Source organism: Nansenia antarctica (genome assembly GCF_963989245.1).
Source record: "Nansenia antarctica genome assembly, chromosome: 8".
Classification (NCBI taxonomy): Eukaryota; Metazoa; Chordata; class Actinopteri; order Argentiniformes; family Microstomatidae; genus Nansenia; species Nansenia antarctica.
Genome location: NC_137678.1, coordinates 41,404,854 through 41,427,594, shown reverse-complemented (window position 1 = coordinate 41,427,594; position 22,741 = coordinate 41,404,854).

Sequence of the window (22,741 nt, the reverse complement as noted above, 5' to 3'; positions counted from 1 at the left end):
TCTATCTCTGTTTAGAATGATAAGGTTCTATCTCCGTTTAGAATGATACGGTTCTATCTCCGTTTAGAATGATAAGGTTATATCTCTGTTTAGAATGATAAGGTTCTATCTCCGTTTAGAATGATAAGGTTCTATCTCCGTTTAGAATGATAAGGTTTTATCTCCGTTTAGAATGATAAGGTTCTATCTCCGTTTAGAATGATAAGGTTCTATCTCTGTTTAGAATGATAAGGTTCTATCTCCGTTTAGAATGATAAGGTTCTATCTCCGTTTAGAATGATAAGGTTTATCTCCGTTTAGAATGGTAAGGTTCTATCTCCGTTTAGGGTAGTTCAGAGATCTTGAGCGTCAAAGTTGTTACATTCCATTATGTTTTGTGAGATGGAACCTTTGTATTTTATTAATTACTAACTCAAAAATGTCAACATTTTAAAAAATAACACCACACAGGCATTAATAAACACCTAATGGATCAGATTATGTAAAAAACTCAATTTTGACAAAAATGGAGATAGAACCTAATAATTCGAACGTCACGATTTTCGAAATGTTGTTAGGTTTGTATTTACATCTGTTATCCTCTACTCTGCTCATCTCACGGGTCTGCCAGTTGACGGCAGGATGACCCAAGACCAGCTACTCTGGGGCCTGAAGAAGGATGTTTGCTCCCTGCTCAATTCCTCCAAGCTAGGCCTGTCCCCGGACCACCTGAGACGGGACTACCTCTGCATCGTGGGCCATCCGTGGTGTTGAAAGGTAAAGCCCAGTCTAGTAGTGGGGCGGCTGTGGCGCAGGAGGTAGAGCCGCCGTCTAATGATCGCAAGGTTGGCAGATCGGCGGTTCGAGCCCCGGCTGGCCACATGTCGAAGTGTCCTTGGGCAAGACACTGAACCCCAAAATTGCTCCCAGTGAGCGGGCCGGCGCCTTGCATGGCAGCTTGCCGCCATTGGTGTGTGAATGTGTGTGTGAATGTGTGAATGAGAGGCCGTTGTAAAGCACTTTGGAGCAGCAAAAAAGTCGCTATAAGTGCAGTCCATTTACCATTACCATTTTAGTACTATGACCTGCACAGAGTAAAATTACACACGTATGCACGAAAAAACGACTTTATTCCAACCCAACTCTTTGCCTCGCTTTTTCTTTCCCTCCCCCCCTCCCTCCCTCCCCCCCCTCCCTCCCCCCCCTCCCTTCCTCCCCTCCCTCCCTCCCCTCCCTCCCCTCCCTCCCTCCCTCCCATCGCTTGGTCCCTCTGCAGCGGTTATGGACGAAAGCACCCAACGCATAGGGGAGATGGTGGCCCGGCAGCGCGACCCTAAGACCAACAAACCACACAGGGGCGGTGGCGGTATGGGCTTCTTCTCCCCGCACTACAGGAAACAACAGTTCCCCGCCGGCCCCCTCCCTCGGCGGGGCCACGCCCCCCCGGCCCTGCCCGCTCAGCTGCGCTCAAGAGCGGAGAACTTGAGGAAACTTCGCAAGAGGAAGGAACACACAAGAACTCGGTTCTATAAAAACCCCTTCAAGTTCGTCAAAGATCTCTTCGTTAAGGAAAAAAGCGGAATCCTGAAAACTCCAAAGCAGGAACTTGAAGAACATCTGGAAAAGGTCCACCAGGACACGAAAAGGCACGAACAGCTAGTCATCCCACATGACATCCCACCTATTCAACCTCCTGATGTCAACCTGGAGACTGGCCCTCCAAAATGGAAGGAAGTAGAGAATACAGTACGGCGCGCAAGATCAGCATCAGCCCCTGGGCCGAATGGTGTACCGTATAAGCTCTACAAGAACGCACCAGATGTTCTATGCTTTATTTGGAGGCTCATGAGGATAGTGTGGCAGAAGGGAATAATACCTAAGGCGTGGCGAAGGGCGGGAGGTGTGCTAATTCCCAAGGAGAAGGATGCGACAGACATCAGTCAATTCCGGCCAATCTGCCTTCTCAACGTTGAAGGGAAAATCTTTTTCAGCGTAATAGCACAGAGGCTGTCCACCTACCTGGTGAAGAACAAGTACGTAGATACATCCGTACAGAAGGCCGGCATTCCTGGGTTCTCTGGTTGCTTGGAGCATACCAGTATGATCTGGCACCAGATCCAAGCAGCAAAGAAGGACAAAAGAGACCTCCATGTCATCTTCCTTGACCTGGCCAATGCCTTTGGCTCAGTTCCCCATAACCTCCTCTGGGAATCCTTCGACTTTTTCCACGTTCCATCATCCATCACTACCCTAGTAAAAGCCTACTTCGAAGACCTGCAACTGTGCTTCACAACAGCCGACTTCACAACATCATGGCAGCGCATAGAAGTAGGCATCATGGCAGGCTGTACAATCTCACCCCTGGCCTTCACAATGGCCATGGAGGTCATCATCAGGGCCTCAAGATGGGTGGTCGGGGGTGAGCGAACTAAGAACGGGATCCGCCTTCCACCTATCCGAGCATACATGGATGACATGACCACTCTGACCACTACTGCAGCATGCACCAGGCGGCTACTTGGAAAACTGCAGGAGAACATCAAGTGGGCCCGGATGAAAATCAAGCCGAGCAAGTCACGAAGCATCTCTATAGTCAAGGGAGAGCTTAAAAACGTGAAGTTCTGTATTGGGGACGACCCAATACCAACAGTGGTAGAGCAACCTGTAAAAAGCCTAGGTAGATGGTACAACGCAAGCCTCAGGGACAAAGACCAAGTGCAGCAGCTAAGGCAGGACATCACCAACAGTCTGGAAAACATCAACAAGACCCTACTGCCAGGGAAGCTCAAGCTCTGGTGCCTGCAATTTGGACTTCTCCCTCGGGTAATGTGGCCACTCACTATCTATGAGGTCCCAATAACAACTGTGGAGAAGATGGAGCGAACCATTACTTCATATGTGAAGAAATGGCTCGGTGTCCCACGCTGTCTGACCAACATCGGCCTCTATGGAAAAGGGGTCCTTGAACTACCCATCACGAGCCTCACCGAAGAGTACAAGTGCTCTAAAGTAAGACTCCAGATGACGTTGAAGGATTCCAGAGACCAGACCATCAGCAATGCTGTACCACCCCTTATAACTGGACGGAAATGGACACCATCTGACGCGGTGCAGCATGCTACGTCAGCCCTGAGGCACAATGACATCGTGGGGCATGTCCAGCTAGGAAGAGGAGGCTTTGGCCTTGCAGCAAGTAAACCAACTTGGCGTAAGGCCTCAACATCAGAGAGGAGGAAAATGGTGGTCGAGGAGGTGCGCCGCCAGGAGGAGGCTGAAAGAAGCGCGAAGGCCGTCTCTCTTGCAAAGCAGGGACAATGGATGAGGTGGGAAGGTCTGGAAAGGAGAAAGCTCAGCTGGAGGGAGCTCTGGGGAATGGAGGCAAGCAACATCAGCTTCATCATCAGAGCTACCTATGATGTGCTCCCATCTCCAAAGAACCTTCACCAGTGGTATGGTGAGGACCCAACCTGTGCCCTCTGCCCAACTCCAGCTACTCTCAAACACATCTTGTCCGGTTGTAAGACCAGCCTCACACAAGGCCGCTACACCTGGAGGCACAACCAGGTCCTCAAGAGCCTGGCAGCAGCTCTTGAGAGCAAGAGGAATACCATCAACTCCTTGCCCTTGAAAGCAACCAATTCCATCACGGCACCAACATTCATCCGAGAGGGACAGAAAAAGTCCAACCATCCTCCAACCAAACCAGAAGCTGGACAGCTAGCCATGGCCCGGGATTGGAAGATGCTAGTCGATATTGGCCAGCAACTAATCTTTCCTCCCGAGATTGCAGCCACCACCCTTAGACCAGACTTGGTACTCTGGTCCCCTTCACTGAAGTCTGTTTACATCATAGAGCTCACAGTCCCGTGGGAGAATTCAGCTGAAGAGGCCTATGAGCGCAAGAAACTGCGCTACACAGAACTGGCAGCAGACGCTCAACAACGAGGATGGAAGGCAAAAGTCTATCCGGTTGAAGTGGGATGCAGAGGTTTCGTGGCTTCTTCCACCGTTAGGCTGCTGAAAGACCTTGGCATCCATGGACAGGCTCTGCGACAGACAATTAGATCACTCTCTGAAGCGGCCGAAAGAAGCAGCCAGTGGATATGGATCAAGCGGAAGGACCCTTGCTGGGCTCAAAGAACAGCAACATGACCCGCTCACTAATCCCCCCCCTACCCCCACTCCCACTTGAGAACCCAGGTCAGAACCCTCCAGGAGGAGGGTGAACAAGGTATGCGGTCTGCTCTAGGCCTGACTCAGGGAAGAGGACACCCCTGCCTTGCATAGTCCTGTGGGCTGCGCCATTTAAACAACCAGGCAATTCTCATGATTGGGCATGGGACACAAGCTCAGGCTTGATCACCCTGTAGCTGGCCGCCTTAGATGAGGGTGTCTAGTGTTGAAAAGGCCGAAACACCCCATGATTCAAAGGTACTCTACTGATGATGTGTCCCGAAATTTAACATCCTTCCCATGTCTGAGATACAGCTCCCATGCCACTCTCAACATCAAGGCAAACCTCATGTGCGTACCATCCATTGGCACAATGGACAGTATAACATCACGTCCCGTGTTTCATAATTCTGGATAATAATTACAATGAGCCATTCATTAAAAATAGCAAAAATAATATTAGGCTATTAAATCTCACTTAATGAGAAAACTGGCATCTCCCATCGGTCACTATTTGTTGGCTATCTGGTGATATGGACGTCTTTGAGTGTCTAGAAAAGCGCTATAAGTCTAATGTATTATTATTATTTATTATTATTATGGACGTCACTTTAATCCGGCAGTTCTCAAGGTTTTTATGCACCAATCGATTCCTCTAGCGCGTCTTTATCGCATTCATTGACGAAAAGGACGACTCGCATGTATAGGTGGAAGGGAACATTCATTGTGAGCACGTAAAATGTGAGTCTCTCACAACGGCTTTGCATTGATGAAACCAGGTAGGATGAACGTATAGTTCGCTGTCCATTCCTCTTTAAATGCCCTGTTTCCACCGTCAACTTTCCTCTTTAGACCTTTGGAGAGTGACATGATGTTTCTCTTGCTAGCTAGCAGGTTAAATGTTTAGCTAACTTCACCCGGCACGCAAACAACCAATCCAATAATAATGTGACCATGTAAGTCTGGGAGGAGGGGGGAATCATTATCAGAATAAAAGTATGTTAAATAATTATTAGAATAAGTTAGGCTGCGCTACATCGTCAGTCCACACATTTATTATTCAAAACTATGGAAAAGGGTGAAACTACGTTTCAACACAAACTCGCTAGTCAAGCCAAAATACTGCAGCGAAATGGATTGGACTGCTACCTAGTTAACTAGAAAGTGTTCTATTGTTATTGTTAGCAGGCTCACAAAACAAGCTGTGTTAGTTGACTAGCGATGTGTCATTGATTTTCTACAACGCGGAAATGTGTTCACATTTTTCGAAAGAAAAGTCAAAGCATTAGAACATAGAGCGGAAATTTGCACGCGCGCTTTGCGCACGGAAAGCCACCGGCCCCGATTTGGCCTGAATTTTTTTTTCCTTCAGGAGATTTTTTTTTGCTTTAATCCCTGAAGTTGCCAACACTGCTATAACTACTCTCACATTAAAACAAGAGGGGTAATAGAGAGAGTGTTGAGTGTGGAAACGGAGATTTCCATGTTTACAGTTGGGACTCTGCACCAAATTGGACACTAGCCTGACCATCATTGTAGCAGTAGGTGTGTTATACAACTTTGGGAAGAGAGTAGGAGACGAGCTACCAGAGGAGGATGAGGTCCCACCTGAGGATGAATATCTGGAAGATGCTCAAGTACAGAATGGTGCAAATGGCAATGCTGTCAGGAGAACACTGATTGAAAATCACTTTGCAGCATAATGAAGGTCAGTATTGGCATTATTAAATATAATATACTTAGATTGAAATGTATGTGCATTTGTATACCTAAACCCAGTGGCGGACTCAGGCTGTTTGAAGGGCAGAGGCGAAAAGAAAAAAAGGGCACCTACTGCACAACATGGGACCCCATCAGAAGTCGCCTGATATAGCGACAAAGTCGCTAAGTTGGCAACACTGGTCTTTCTGAGGTAAACTTGCTCAAGCGTCCTTGTTCGCGAGACGTTTTTCAACCGTGGGGGCACCAGGAGGGGGGGTTGTGTGTTGTTTTGCTTAAGATGGAGGTAAAGAAGGAATCCCTGATGAAGTCCCTGGAGGATCTGAAGGAACGAGCCAGATGCCTGTGGAAGCGTCTGGATTGTCCTGAGCAGGAGAAACAGGGCTTTCAGGAGAGTGGGCAGGGTACACCCAGGTTAGAACCTCATAGATTTACTGCGGGTACAAATTACATGTTGAAGGCCCAACTGCTAAATGTACATAGTTCTTGGACCACATTGAAATTTCAGTTCTTATGTATATATTACGGTATTTTTGAATATTCTGTGGTGTCAGCGGGCTAACTCTTTGGTCCTGCTTTTTGACTTGGTTACCAATGGCTAGAGCTCACACCCTCTACTGACACCAACAACACCACACTAGCGTTTCTGCATTTCAGTGTAGAGTGAATGGTAGCCCATTTTAGTACCCATTTCCCCCCCCCCCATGAGTCCGCCAGTGCCTGAACCCATACTTATGTATCATCCATACAGGGAGGAACTGAAGAATCTGAAGGGACTTCCGTTTTTTTTTTTTTTCAACTAGCTTGCAGCCAGCTTTAGTCAGGAATTCTACCACAACATTTTAATTTTTTTATTTAACCTTTATTTAACCAGGCAAACATGTAAGAACAAATTCTTATTTACAAATGCAGCCTAACCAAAAAGCAATGGCTCTCTAGAAATAAAACAAGGTTAAATAATTTGCAACAATAAAACACTGGCAAATACAGATGCATGCAATGGCACAGTGATCACTCAGATCTTGACTGAAGACACCAGATTTATAATTAGAAGGGGCATTCGTAAGGATGACATCAATCAGCGTGGCAGATGAAGGGGATTTCTGATTGTGTCTGGTGGGCTCAGATATGATTTGGGAAAGGTTCAGAGCATCGAATTGCTGCGTGACTACGTCTGGGGGGTTGAACATGTCCCCGTTGAGATCACCCAGGAGGACAAACTCAGAGGAAACGTGTGGGGCCAGGAGCACACCAAGTGCAGTTAGGGTGCAAGCTGGGGCAGAGGGTGGTCTGTAGCAGACAGCGACAGAGAGAAATAAATTGGAAGACAGTTTGATCCTTAATACTAGCAGTTCAAATTGTTTGGGGACAGACTTGGAAATTAAGATAGAACATTGCAGATGGTCTTTAACAAACAAAACTACACCACCACCTTTGGTGGCTCTGTCCTGGCGAAAAATGTTGTAACCTGGTATGGAGATGTCTAGATTGAAAACACTGTTCTTAAGTTCAGCATCTCTGTTAGTTATAATCTATTTCCTTAACATACAGAGTAGAACATTAAAGGAAGTACATTAATTCATATTTGTTTCACATTCATATTTAGTCTAAGTAAGTGAATCATCTATCCATCCACTGCTGTCAGGACTGCAGAGTCACAAATGTTAGCTTAGCTAACCTGCCACAGCCAGGTAAGTAGTCAAAAGTTGGTAGCTAACGTTATATCGATAACAGTCATCGTATTGGTGACCGTGTTTCAAACAATACAAGTTACCTAATGTTAGCTAGCCTGACTAGTTCATAGGTATGCTGGATTTTGAAATAAGCTAACCTAGCTTGAGACAGACCTAGTAGTTAAAAGTCGTTATTTCAAATATTGTGTTGTGGGCATCACTTCTTTAAGCGTGGAACTACAAGCCAAAATGAATATTAATAAATTGTATTAATAAACAATTTAATTTGTTATAACTATGGCTTGTGTCTTTTTATTGTACAAACGAAATAAATGTTTAGCTTCCATAGGCTGGTTTTCCCCTGCTTCGGCAGGCTACTTTATCTCCGCTGAGGTAACTACGGTAAGCTACGAGTTAGTTATAACTTACACCACCTTAGGGGTATGTATACATATTTAGTAGTTACTAAGGTCTACGTGATAACTAGTGTGCTTGGTGCAACCCGTTCAAGTTTAGTAGTGACTAAATCAAGATTTAGTAAATACTTACGCAATAAATAGGGTTAGTTTGTACTTAGTAAGACGTGGTGCAACCGGCTCCAGGAACATCCGGGGCTAGGTGCAATTGCTATATTGTTTTAGATAAATTATTATTAAATTAATATATTACTTTCACAACTGACTAGCCTGCAAATAAACACATTCATTGCTTATAATTTAGCTACTATTAACGTTACTCGTAGCTGGCAAGCCGATGGTTTATGGAGCAGTATGGTTTAAGGCGATTTTAACTATTAAAAAAAATATTGGAATCATTCAGAAATAACAATTATAACACAAATTAGTGGAACATTTTCATACTGAATTTATTTAATTATTTTACTTTTCATAACAGCTATTTTCAGTTGGAGTACAGTGAGGCTCTGCCTCTCCCTGACCGCACGTGCCTGCAGGGCAGCAGCAACAGGGTTACTGGTATCCAGTGATGTGAATAACGGCGTTAAAATAAACAGCGTTACTAACGGCGGTATTTTTTCAGTAACGGGTAATCTAATTAATTACTATTTCCATCGTTACCGTTACCGGTAATTCAATGCGGCGCGTTACTACTGAAGCTTCTCATTGTCATCCGACCTCAGTCACAGCTGCAAAGGTGTTTTTTGTTTGTTTGTTGGTGAGGGTGGTTCTTGAGCCCGAAAGGCATGACTCGGAATTTCTTATTGCACTGTTGGAGAAGCTGAAACAAGAAGGCCATCGCACACTTGTTTTCTCACAGTCAAGGAAGATGTTGGACATCATCGAACGGATTCTAGTCAACAAGCGTGTGTTGTCCGGCAACACTTTCTTTATTTTCTTTAGGAAAAGTTAAAAAGTTAATATTTGATAACAATGTATATAAATATTTTAGTTAATATTTGATGTAGTGACACCACTTCCGGTCTACCGCAAATCTACTTCCGGTTTGGGAGTTCGTCCTTTGCCAGAGAGAGACCGTGTGTTCTGCATTCATCATCCAACATCTATGTTCAGATTTACACAAAGCAATGTTGTAAGTACGAAATATCAAGTGTTGGATTGGTAGCTTTATATATTAGTCATCATTTGTTGGGAATATTATGTTTTTAGTTATTATTTTGTAGCTAGATTGTTAGGCCAAAAAAGCGGACTTTCTAGCTAATCACTGTTTGTGTACATCCTGTTGAAACATGTCATGTCATCTAGTCATCATCTGGTTGAATGGTGATCTTACTCAGGTGGTCGGCGAAAGGCTTCCAAGTCATGTCAAAGGTTGTATTGTACTTTCTAAGTGAAAATCTATTTTTTTCTAGTTTAATGTGGTTCAGGATCTCTTTGAGCCAGCTATTATGTGAAGGGGGGAGGGTGTGCTTCCATTTAAATAGAATAAGTCTTCTTGCCAGCAGCGTTGTAAAGGCAAGGACGCGTCTCTTTGTAAGCGAAAACATGGGTGTTGTAGGGGGTGGGATACCAATTCCAAATAGGGCTGTGAGAGGTTCAGGTTTGAGGTTCCTGTCAAAAACTGTCCCTAGTGTGTCAAATACCTGGCGCCAGAAGTCTGTCAATTTCGGGCAAGACCAAAACATGTGGGTGTGGTTAGCAGGTGATTGTTTGCATCTGTTGCAAGTGTCGCTGGTGTCTGGATATATTTTTGCCAGTCGAGCATTCGTGTAATGTACTCTGAAGAGGACCTTGCATTGCAATAAGCCGTGTCTAGCACACATAGAGGTTGAATGGACTAAATCAAGGATTTGCTCCCACTGATCGTCAGGTATCGGCACCCCAATTTCCTGTTCCCAGGTCTGTTTCAGGTGGGCTGCTGGAGCCGGGTTGAGGGAGTCAATGGAGTCATAAATTATAGAGATAGAGCGTTTCTGAGCGGGCTTTAGACTGAGTAAAGAGTCGAACGGGGACCCGGGTGGGTGATTGGGGAAGTGGGGATATTTAGTTTTAATAAAATGTCTGACCTGGAGAAAACGGAAAAGGTGAGATTGGGGCAGTTCAAACCTGGATGAGAGCTCTGCAAAGTCTGTAAAAATTCTGTCCTTGTAGAAATCTTTGACACTAGCTAAGCCTTTGTCACGCCAAATACGAAAGGTGGGGTCAAAAGAAGAGGGTGGGAATAAGTGATTTTCATAAATTGGGGCCAGGGTGGAAGGTTTATCCATTCCATAATGTTTACGGAATTGTAGCCAGATCTTAGTCAAGTTGGTGACAACTGGGTTTTGGGAGATGTTGTGGATTTTAAGGGGAAGTTGTGCCGTGAGGAGAGACTGAAGGGAGACCTTTGATGACTGTAGTTCTATCTGGGCCCATGAAGGAGGTGTTTCGGCCCTGTCTTTGAACCAATGACGAAGTTTATCAATATTGCACGCCCAGTAATATTGAATGAAGTTGGGTAAGGCTAAACCGCCGGATTTCTTGGGAAGTTGTAGGATAGCTTTCTTAATTCGTGGGGGTTTATTAGCCCATAAAAACGAGGATATCAACTGATCTAGTTGACGAAAAAAGGACTTACTCATAAAGATCGGGACGTGCTGGAACAAGTAGAGAAGTTTAGGGAGAATCACCATTTTAACCAGATTAACTCTGCCCGTCAGAGACAGGAAGAGAGAGGACCACCGAGTCATGTCGAGCTTGGCCTTATCAATGAGAGGGCGGAAGTTTTTTGCAAAGAGGTCGTCAAATGAGGTGGTGACAAACTCCCAGATATTTAAAACCATCCAGGACCACTCTGAATGGGAGGGAGGACCGGGGTAATTTCTTAGCTGATTTGTTGATGGGGAGGAGCTCGCTTTTATTGAAATTTAGCTTGTAGCCAGAATATCTGCCGAATTGTATTAAGATGTCTTTGATGACTGGGAGGGATGAGACAGGGTTGGAAACATATAATAGCAAGTCATCCGCGTATAATGACAGCTTGTGAGTAGTGCCCATCCTGGTGATGCCTTCAACTCTCTCCTCCCCCCGGAGCCAAATGGCCAAGGGTTCGATGGCCAGAGCAAATAGGAGAGGGGAGAGGGGGCATCCCTGTCTGGTGCCACGGTGGAGAGCAAAGGGAGGCGACCTCACACCGTTGGTGAGGACACAAGCCATGGGGGATTTGTAGAGCAGCCTAATCCAAGCAATGAAGTCGGGGCTAAAGCCAAACCTATCCATAACATAGAACAGGTATTCCCATTCAACCCTGTCAAATGCTTTTTCAGCATCTAGGGATATTATTACCTCAGGGACGATTGGGCTGGGGGAGCTAATTATGTTGAGCAGCCGCCTGGTGTTAAAAGAGGAATTCCTCCCAACCATGAAACCAGTCTGGTCCATTGAAATTAAGGTTGGTAAGGCTTGTTGTAGTCGCGAGGCTAAGACCTTAGCCAGGATCTTTTGGTCCACATTGAGGAGGGAGATAGGCCTAAAATTGCCACAGTCAAGAGGGTCTTTGTCTTTCTTCAATATGAGACATATAGTGGCTTCAGATAGAGTTGGGGGCAGTCGACCATTAACAAAGGATTCGTTGTAAACTTTAGCTAAGCGCGGGGAGATTAGATGTGAATATGACTTGTAAAATTCTACAATATAACCGTCCGGGCCTGGGGATTTGCCGTTCTGTAGCTGTTTAATTGCCTCCTGTACCTCAGCAGTCGAAATTGATATTCCTAGTTCATTAGCCACATTAGCGCTAACCTTGGGAAACATGATCAGTTCCAGAGGGTTATGGTCTCTCCAGGCCTCAGGTGAGTATTCAGAGGAATAAAGGTCAGAGTAAAAGTTTAGGAAGACTTCGTTCACTGCTTTTGGGTCAGAGACAATAGTCCCCTCTGGTGACTTTATCCTGGGGATCACTCTAGAGAGAGCTGCAGATCTGGCCTGATGGGCGAGGAGTTTGCCAGCCTTCTCACCCATTTCAAAATAACGTTGTTTTGATTTCAGCAATTGTCTTTCAATTTTAGCTGTTGATAAAAGATCAAACTCGGCCTGAAGCTTAAGGCGTTGGCTATAAAGTATAGGAGTGGGGGAGATAGCGTACTGCGTGTCGACCCTTTGGAGTTCATCTGAAATCCCTACCATGCTAGCTGTATCTGCCTTCCTCATATGTGACGCAAGAGAAATGGCCTGTCCCCTCAAATAGGCCTTACACGCCTCCCACAGGGTGCCTTTCGTAATGCCGGGGGTATCATTTATCTGAAAAAAGTTAGTGATCTCTTCCGAAAAGAACGTTCTGAAACGTGTGTTGGTTAACAAAAGAGGGGAGAGTCTCCACAGTCTGGATGGGAGGTTATGGTTAGGGAAGAGGAGAGAGTCTCCACTGTCTGGATGGGAGGTTGTGGTTAGGGAAGTGTTAATAAGAGAGGAGAGAGTCTCCACTGTCTGGATGGGAGGTTGTGGTTAGGGAAATGTATGTCGATTGAAGTGGGGGCATGATCTGAGACCACAATGCTGTGGTACGTACTGGAGTCAGTCACATGTAAAAGTCTATTGTCGACGAGAAAGAAATCAATTCTCGAGTATGAGCGATGTACGTGGGAAAAAAATAAATGAAAAGGCTTTGGTGGATGGGTGGGAGGACCTCCAGGGGTCAGTTAGGCCAAGCCTATCTGTAAATGATTCCAGCGCCATGGCAGATTTAGACAGAGCGGAGGGTTTAGATTACTTGTCAAGATGGGGATCTCGGATAAGATTAAAATCGCCTCCCAAAATCGGATAATGGCTATCTATATCGGGAAGGGAAGAAAAAAGGTGAGCGATAAATCTGTCATCGTCCCAGACGGGGGCGTACAGGCTTACTAAAATCACTGGGATATCGAAAAGTCTACCTGACACGGCCACAAATCTTCCATTAGGATCTTCTACAGTTTTCGAGGGTTCGAATGACACGTTTTTGCCAATTATGATGGCCGTCCCTCTTGCCCTAGCGGAGAATTTGGAATGAAATACATGACTCATCCAGGGTCTTTTAATACGTGAGACCTCCGAGGTTGTGAGATGGGTTTCCTGGAGAAAATAAACATCCCCTCTGAGCTGTTGTAGGTGTGCTAACACCTTACCCCTTTTAGTGACTCCATTGACTCCCCTTACATTCCATGAGACAAACCTGCAGCCCTGACTCTGAGGTGTTATAGCGCTACACATTACTCACCCACTGTTGTAATGGTGTGTACCTGATGATGATGTATCGATGCCGGGGGGGAGGGGGAGGGGGAGGGTGCTAGCATGACTAGCGGGGGAGAAAAACAAATAAAAACAAAGCAAGTTATACAAAAACATAAATAAACACAAAAACCCACCCTGTTACTAATCCCAAAACCCTTATTAAGCTTCCTGTTTTTTTCCATACTCACGACTCCCTTTCGGCCGCGGTTCCCATGATGAACTATGTAACCCTTGAACATGCAGATAGTAATAAATCAATGATAATAAAAACAAAAGAAAACTCCCTAAATATCTGTCTGAAAGTATAGCTTGGGCAGAAAACTTCTGATAAATTCAGACAAGCCATAACAAATAATGGTAATAACAAAAATAAAGAAATGTTATTATATGTACATCTTTCAGGAGAGTATACTTTTTGGTTTAGAAAAAATAAATACAAATAAAAATATAATAATTATTATATTAATGAAAAAAAAAGAGATAATACGTACATACAGTGTTTCCCCTAGGTTTGCTGCCTTGGGAGGGTGGCATGGATCCTCCACCTCCACCCCCCCCCCCCCCCCGTTGTGAAATGTTAATTTCTCCTCACCCCCGCTCGCCCCCCCCCCCCACAATTAGTGTAACAGAACAAGTTATCTCTGTAATATCATAATATCAATTATGTGACTAGAACAAATATGATAATTTATAGACTTTATTGTTGAGCCACAAAGCCATCACTTATTTTTTATTAACTGTTTTACTGTTTTGACACTATAACAATCTTGACTTCACTATCTGTCCACTTTCTCACCTGGTTCTTCCTGCTCTTGCTCTCTCACTCTCTCTCTCTCTCTCTCTCTCTCTCTCTCTCTCTCTCTCTCTCTCTCTCTCTCTCTCTCTCTGTGTCATCTCCATCCTCCTCTCTCCCTCTTTGCACTGACAATCACACACAAACATATGTGACAGGGTCTGGTTAAAAACTCTGCAAGTCTGGCAACATCATTTTCCCGTTTTTTTACTACCTTTATCTACCTGTCATCTGTCAGTGATGACATGCTGACATGTTTAAATAGCAAAAATGTTTTGCTAATTCAAGATTCATGTTTTTTTATTGCCATGTGTGTCAAACGTTTATTACATCCTATTACAAGTAATGAAGGGGGGTGCTGAGGGTGCTGCACCAGAACCATAGGTTCTCAAGGCTACTTGTGGTCTTGATTACCTGTCCACTTTCTCACCTGGTTCTTGCTGTCTCTCTGGTGTGCCGACACCATCCTGCTCTCTCTCCTTCTCTCCCTCTCTATCCTCCTCTCTCCCTCTTTTGCTGTCCACCGAAAGGCAAACATAACAACCAGAATATGTATAATCTAATAAGAGGTATAAATGGATCCATATCAATAGTGATGCTCCGATCTGATCGGCGCCGATCGGTATCGGCCGATATGGCCTTGATCGGTTTTGATCGGAGTTCTCAAAACGGCCGATCAAACACGACCGATCAGTTAACAAAATGGCGTCGCCAGTCTGGAAATATTACACAGTGTCGGAAAGAGACAACAAATATGCAGTTTGTAATGTCTGCGCAAAAGAAATTCCTCGCGGAGGAACGCACGCAAGGACTTTCAATACCACGAATATCATACGGCATTTGCTGCGTTCGTCGATTCGCTCCGAGAGCGCCGAAGCGCACACTGGGCTCGACGTCATAAAGGGACCGAGTGCTTTGATTGGACGAGAGGTGTTCCACGAGTGCTGGTCAGAGTTCCAGCGCGACTTCACGAGCGTAGTGTAGGTAGTGTTCAGCGACGTCATGTGACCCCGCGAGCAGGAAGTCACTAAGCTAGACTAAGGTCCATAGCAACAACAACTATTAGCGCGAGAGTTTTAGGTCTTTCTCTGTGCACCTTGCACAAGTGTAGATAGCGAGCGACTTTTCAGCATAGCAGGACATATTTGAGATGATAAGAGGAACAGGCTGAGTGCCAAAAACGCTGAGATGCTTGTATTTCTCAAGGCTAATCTGACAGTGATGCTGCTTAATCAGAAGTAAGGTTTGAGTCTGAAATCTCCTTAGGTGAAATGTTTTGTTTTTTTGTTTTATTGATTATTGCTGACTTGCTGTCTTATCTCCTCCTAAATATGACTTGAAACTGACTGACTTGAAACAGTATTTTATATTTGGCTATAGCCTGTTTATGTTGCAGTTTAGTTTGGGTATGTTTATTGTTCCTCAGGAAAGCTACAGTATAAGCTCCAAGTTCTCTAAGAGCCCCTAGTTCCTCTCATTCGAGTGGAATGTTGCACATTTGATGTGACAGTGTACATTTTATTTATTATGATTTTTATTTTCACATTTTATTTGTTTTTCCTGAAGTAAGCTACAGGTGGTTGTGAATTCAATAAAACAGATGGTTGTCAATTCATGATACTTTCTCATCTCCTAATTTCATTTGAATACTTAATATACAATGTCAATGGTGTTAAGAATAATTAAAAACATAAATAATGCTACACAATAAATAGAATGCTTCAATTGCCATTTTCGACGCTGTGATCGGTGATCGGTGATATCGGATCGGCAGATCACTGATTCCAGTGATCGGTGATCGGTGATCGGCACCAAAAACCCTGATCGGAGCATCTCTACATATCAATTTATAACATAATTCTAATTGTATATTGGGTTGCTGTGGGCAATGCAGTCAGATAATGTCATTTTGACTTGACTCTCTCACCTGAAAAACAATCTTATGTCCATCTATGGAAAAACAGACATTTCCAATGAGTGAGGGTTTGTTCCAATGCTTCAATCCACTTTTTTATTGTATTTTATTACCATAAAGCCCAATTCTAGCAGAATAAGACATATTGTATTATTACTACTACCATCTATTATTACTAATCACCTCTGAGCTAGCTAGCTTGCTAGTTCGTTAACACTATTCACACAATGGAACTAGACACTTTCTAGTCACCATGGAACTACAATCAGACACTTTCTAGTTAAGTCACAATAATAACGAACAATTTGAAACAATGTTTTCTGTCAGAAATTCAGAAATTATATTTGCTACGGTTACTTACTTTGCTTACTTTCATCTGCTGACTTCTTACTTCATCTGTATCTCTCTCTCTCTCTCTCTCTCTCTCACTCACACACACACACACACACTCGCGCGCGCTAAACAATTATTTTCCGGGCGAAGCGCGAGACTACTTGCGGACCAACGAGGTGCGTGTATGTAGGCTACTGGACCGGAGTGTGTAACATCATGACTGTAATTGGGCTAGAATTATTTCAGAAAATAATAATAATAATAATAATAATAATAATGATAATAATAATAATAATGATTATTCTTTTTTAGGTCGTGCTGAGATGACATTTAGGGATACTCAAGCACCCCTAAAAAGCGTCTAAAATCGTCCATATCGCCAGATTCGGGGTGGGTGCGTTTAATAAACGCGGGAAGTTAGCCTGCTTGTCAGAGGTTTGGGGTCTACGTCCGTCCATTACTAAAACTATTATTGTTGGCCTTTATTTGCACTTACAGTAGAGACAAATTTCTTGTTTGAGATGAGCACGTCAGAGCGTGTGTGTGGAGGGAGCTGAGCCCCGCCCTTCGTGAAACGAGGAGACAAGCGTGGCAGCAAAACGCACAGAGGAGAAACATATTAAATTAGGCAAATGACACAGAATAAACATATTTCGACCACATAATAAACATATTTCAGCCATATACAACTGGGAGAAAAAAATAAATAAATACATGAACCAAATTGACATTGAACATTTTTCTTGCGGGGGCGGGAGGTCCCTTTGGGGGGAAACACTGGGTAGTCCTTCCCATTAGGGAAGGAGCCTTTCTCCTGTTTCCGTAGCGTGAGGCGGCTTAATGTACAAGTTAGTACACCCCCTGGACATGACGCAGGTAGGGGGGGGGTCCAGGGGGGGTCCCTGGGGGGGGGTCCATTCCACGGTCCATGCCACCCCCCCAAGGCAGCAAACCTAGGGGAAACACTGTATAACATATATATATTAAAAAAAAAATATTACCAATTACAATTTTATATATAGCCATGTATTTTGTACATTGTACAATTTGTAATATTTAAGTTGGAAGTCTCTCCCCTCTGTGCTCTGATAGTTGACCGTTTTGCTCTTGTTCCAGTAGCCGGATCAAGCTTGGGGATGTTACGCCCGACAACATTAAGCAGTTAAAGCGTCTGAACCAGGTCATCTTCCCCGTCAGCTACAACTACAAGTTCTACAAATATGTGCTTGAAGTGGGAGAGCTCGCCAAGCTAGGTAAGATACACAGTCCTGCCCATCGGACCCACAGATCGCTATGAAATGACAGCTATACTCTATTTTAATAGCCACAATTAATCACCAGGTCCTTCTATGCTGTTGACCCCATCTTTCCAATCAAATACTATTTTGCTTTGTGCTGCTGTTGTACATCCATGTCATGTTTGAGCCCATGTAGTTTCTTTCTGATGGTGTTAGTCAACTGATGATGTCACCGGGGGTCATATGTATGGCCATTTAACTACTGTCACCTTTGAACCCTTTGTTTCAGCGTACTTCAATGACATCGCTGTGGGGGCAGTGTGCTGCACAGTGGACCATTCCCAGAACCAGAAGAGACTGTGCATCATGACGCTGGGCTGCCTAGCACCTTACCACAGACTAGGCATTGGTAAGGCCTTGTCTACAATTCAGTGCCCCCTTTTGCCCGAATTGCTTCTCTCTGCTCTCTGAGAAAAACAAAAACATGAAGCCAGGTTTCTCCCCAGGATTTTTGAACAGCGTGGTGCCGGATTGCATTATCAAAACCCAACACACGTTCATTTGTGTAAAAAACAAAACTAAATAAATACAGCTAAAGTCACTGAGGAACATCATAATGTTTATTTTATTTTTTGATCAACAATGTCATTCGCGATCAAAGATAGTTACTCCTATCAATATATATATAATTTAATGTGTCTTGAAATGTTTACATATTGTTAATGTTTATCATTCCCTTTCATTAACCTTTATTTTAAAAATGTATACTATTGTATGGCTCAGGGTTTCCGTTAGAAAAAATTGCCGCCGGACATCGTGTCCGGGAAGATTTCGATTTACCGGACAAACGTGAATTATTCCGGTCATCATATTAAAATATAATATAGCTGTTTGTCGCGGTGATTACTGTTGTGTAGCGGCCTATATATGCCATTTAATGTCTATTTCTCATCCGATACGATTAGATGCGAGCTATATAATATATAATAATATAACATGATTCGCATGCGCGCTATGCCATTATGTCCAGCGCTGAGCGGGCGCCTCACTGGGAACTGAACAGACAGCATCGATCAATGAACGGACTCCACATTACGTTAACTGAAGTTTGTTAAATTGTTTGGGATTAATGTGAGTTTTCTATTTTCTCTTTCCAGTTTTACCCATTTTTTTTAATCAATAAAACAACGTCATTTCTATAACCAGGTCTCGCTGGTTGGGAAGGCATTTCGTTTAGCTGCCTGTCAAATCATACTTAATCGGACTCGGGAGTATGACAATGAGGAGAACATAACTGTTTATTGAGAAACAAATGATAGGCAGGCTGGGGATACGTATATAAAGAAATACCACAATGTCTAGATGTATAACATTTTATGGAACAGTGCAAGCATGTAGGCTTCTGGCGTGACACGGCTAGCCTAATTTCCGTTCATATGCCTTTTATCAGATAAAATAAAATAGAATAAAACTCTTTGAAAATAAATAGGCTTTAAATTAACTTGCAATGCGTATAGGCTAATTTCCGTTCGATGTTACAGCCTAGGCCCTAGGCTATGCCTTTTCTCAGATAGATAGGGGATAGCCCTGTAAGCTCATACGGGTCTGTATGTCGTCCTGAAGACCGGCTGTTAGATCATATCGCTGAAGTTTGTCTCCATCTTAGTGTAAATGTTGTCCGTTTCGTTTGTTATCCTTGTTATTGTGCGATAAAGTTAAGGCGCTCCGCTTCGGGCCACCATTTTCAGCTGAGCACCAAACACACACACACACTCATACACACACAACACTGCCCGAGAGAGAAGGACCCGCCCCCTTTAGTTAGCCTATAGGTCCTTCTCTCTCGGGCAGTGTTGTGTGTGTATGAGTGTGTGTGTGTTTGGTGCTCAGCTGAAAATGGTGGCCCGAAGCCAATTTGAATACAATTCGCTAAAGCGAATTGTATTCAAATTGTGCTTAGAGGGAATTATTTTCACCGGACATTATGTCCGACGAGTTTTCAATTTGTCGGACTTCAACAAATTTTACCGGACAAAGACCGGTAATTACCGGTTAACGGAAACCCTGGTATGGCTACTTCCCTTTATAAAACACAGGTGCACCTTGTAGAAATGCTGAGTAAATCATGCCCTAAATGTCTTTTTTGTGCTCAGGAACAAAGATGCTGAACCATGTGTTAAACATCTGTGAGAAGGATGGCACCTTTGACAACATATACCTGTAAGTATCTTAACCTGAAAAGGCAGACAGGATCTGTGATAGCTGCTAGCTGGATGGTTTTACAGACTCAGATTGAGAGTATTGCTGGACATAAAAGCATTTTGCACACAGTATGTGTTACATTGGTCCTGGCTGCTGCCCTAGGGTGAAATTCCCAAAAGCTTTGTTACACTTTTGTTGATCTGTGCTACGAAGCATTCTGGAAACTCACCCCTGTAGTGTTTCGTTTGCCACCCCACACAGCCTTACGTGTTTTTCTTCTCCCAACAGTCATGTGCAGATCAGCAACGAGTCGGCCATCGACTTCTACCAGAAGTTTGGTTTCGAGATCATAGAGACGGAAAATAACTACTACAAGAGGATAGAGCCGGCAGATGCCCATGTGCTTCAGAAGAGCCTGCGCAGCCCATGTGCGCCCCCTGTGGGAGAGCTGCAAAAGGTAGAGTAGGGACACAGCCCTTGGAAAGAGCATGGTCGTGCCCCGCCTCCCCTAAAAACGGAACTGAGACAGAAGCCCCAGGGTCGACACATTCACCACTTTCTTCAAAGGACGTTAAAAAGAGAAAAAAATACAAATTCAAAGTACAAAAAAACATGGCTGCATTTTTATTTTGCAAAGTTCCAATAATTTAGCATTTTCTTTTATTTTTCCCTTTCTGCTGACTTAAGACAGTTTTAGACATGGTGGGGGGTTTCTGTATTTGCAAATCATACTTTTTTGTGTTTGAGTTGTTTTAAAGCGGTTATATAGGTAAGGGGACATGTCTTTGCTGTTTGGACAAAAAACATTAGGTTGTGTGTTGGTTCAGTGTGTTGGTTCAGAGGTCCTTTCTGCAGGGCCCCTCAAACAGAACAGGAAGCCCAGGAGAAGCCCTGACCCACTGCATGCTGGGAGAGTTGTTCCCTCTCCACTGTAGTAAAAGCATGTTTTTTTTCCTTTCTTTGAAGAATTTTATCTTTTCTGGAGCTCTATATTGTAAGACTTTTTAACCTCTAAATAAAAGAAATACTATTTGCATTATTTGGTTTTTGGTTTTTTAAAAGTGTGTTTGTCTGATCCACCTCACGCATATTATTTGGTATGACATGGCTCAAGTGACCCCACATGTGGATGCCTGTACTAATTGTACATAAGGAGACATCGTGAACAGTGGGCTGTTGCTTACAGACCACATCATGAAGATATGTTGGCATTTAGTCCACCTTGTCAGACAGGACAATGTTTCAGAGAGAATCAATGGCAATGAATTTGAATGTCAGGTAACTACAACCTCATACTGGTAGTCGCCCCCACTGTTCAACAATACAGTATCACAGTTGGATAGTTACAACAATGTACTTGCATTTGAATTAAGGTCACAATTGTAGTTTGTCATTTTAGTAATGTCAACATTGATTAATTCATTATAGTTTATTGCATGATGTCAATCATACATTTATTACATGTTCTGGTTGGTTTATGTGTTCAATGTCTTTATTGCTATTGGGTGTTTTCTTTTTAATCCCGCCCCTTTGTCTTGGCCACTGGATATGGGCTCGGTTGTGATGGTAGTTGATTGCCAAGTAAAAGCAAAGTTTTGCCAGGAACAAGGTCCCAAAATGGGGGAGCTCCAGGTATGTGACACAGTTGTCTTTATAGTCATTCGAACCACTGAACTACGGGGGGCGGCTTATCCACGTTTACAGACTGTCTTTCTGTCTTTCCACCGCTGATTGTTTTAGCTAGTCTCTGGCCGAATTGATGTTTTTATCCCTTTAGTCACACACGTACGTTTCCACGTATATTTCTTGTTGTTTACAATCTAATTCTACACTTATGGTTGCGAGAGAGGGCTTGTGTTGTTAGCTACCGAACCTAGCTAGCTAACTAGCTACTAGTACTGGATGAAGTCAAAGACACTAGCATGTCTGTGCCAGATCTCACTTTGTATAAGTAAGATGTCTTGTAAGCTTCCTCGCTTGATCATTCTCAATCTATGCATAGCACCCAAGAGTCAGACAAGGTTGATTTGAGATACTGTCCAGTGTTTCCCCTAGGTTTGCTGCCTTGGGGGGGTGGCATGGACCGTGGCATGGACCCCCCCCCCCCCCAGGGGGTAAGACCCTGCCTCATACCAGCGTCATGTCCAGGGGTGTACTTGTACATTAAGCCGCCTCACGCTACGGAAACAGGAGATAGGCTCCTGCCCTATGGGCCATTAGGCTCCAGAACCATCGGTTCTCAAGGCTACTTACTTATGTGGTCTTGACTACCTGTCCACTTTCTCACCTGGTTCTTGCTCTCTCTCTCTGGTGTGGCGACACCATCCTGCTCTCTCTCCTTCTCTCCCTCCCTATCCTCCTCTCTCCCTTTTGCTGTCAACCAAAAGGTAAACAAAACAGCCAGAGTATTTCTAATCTAATAAGAGGCATAATTATATACATAATTATAATTGAATATTGGATTGCTGTGGGCAATGCAGTCAGATAATCATGTCATTTTGACTTTACTCTCACCTGAAAAAAAATCGTATGTCCAACTACACCTCGTTCCAAATTATTATGCAAATTATATTTTTCTCAGATTTTCCTAAATAGTCGATGCAAATGACAATCAGTATAATTTTCAAGTCATCAACCGTTAGAGTATAATTCAAATTTTATTGAACAAACCTCCCAATGATAACAGTCTTTTTTTTTTAAATAAAAAAACTCAAAATGCACTGTTCCAAAGTATTATGCACAACAGAGTTTCAAAACATTTTATAGGTTGTAAAGAACTAAACATTGTAATTTCATGAATTTAGGGTTAGGAGGTCATATCAGGAGGTCATATTTACTGAAATCAAAAGCTTTTTCAAACAAAAACATCTTAACAGGTCAAGTTACATGTTAACATAGGACCCCTTCTTTGATATCACCTTCACAATTCTTGCATCCATTGAACTTGTGAGTTTTTGGACAGTTTCTGCTTGAATTTCTTTGCAGGATGCCAGAATAGCCTCCCAGAGCTGCTGTTTTAATGTGAACTGCCTCCCACCCTCATATATATTTTG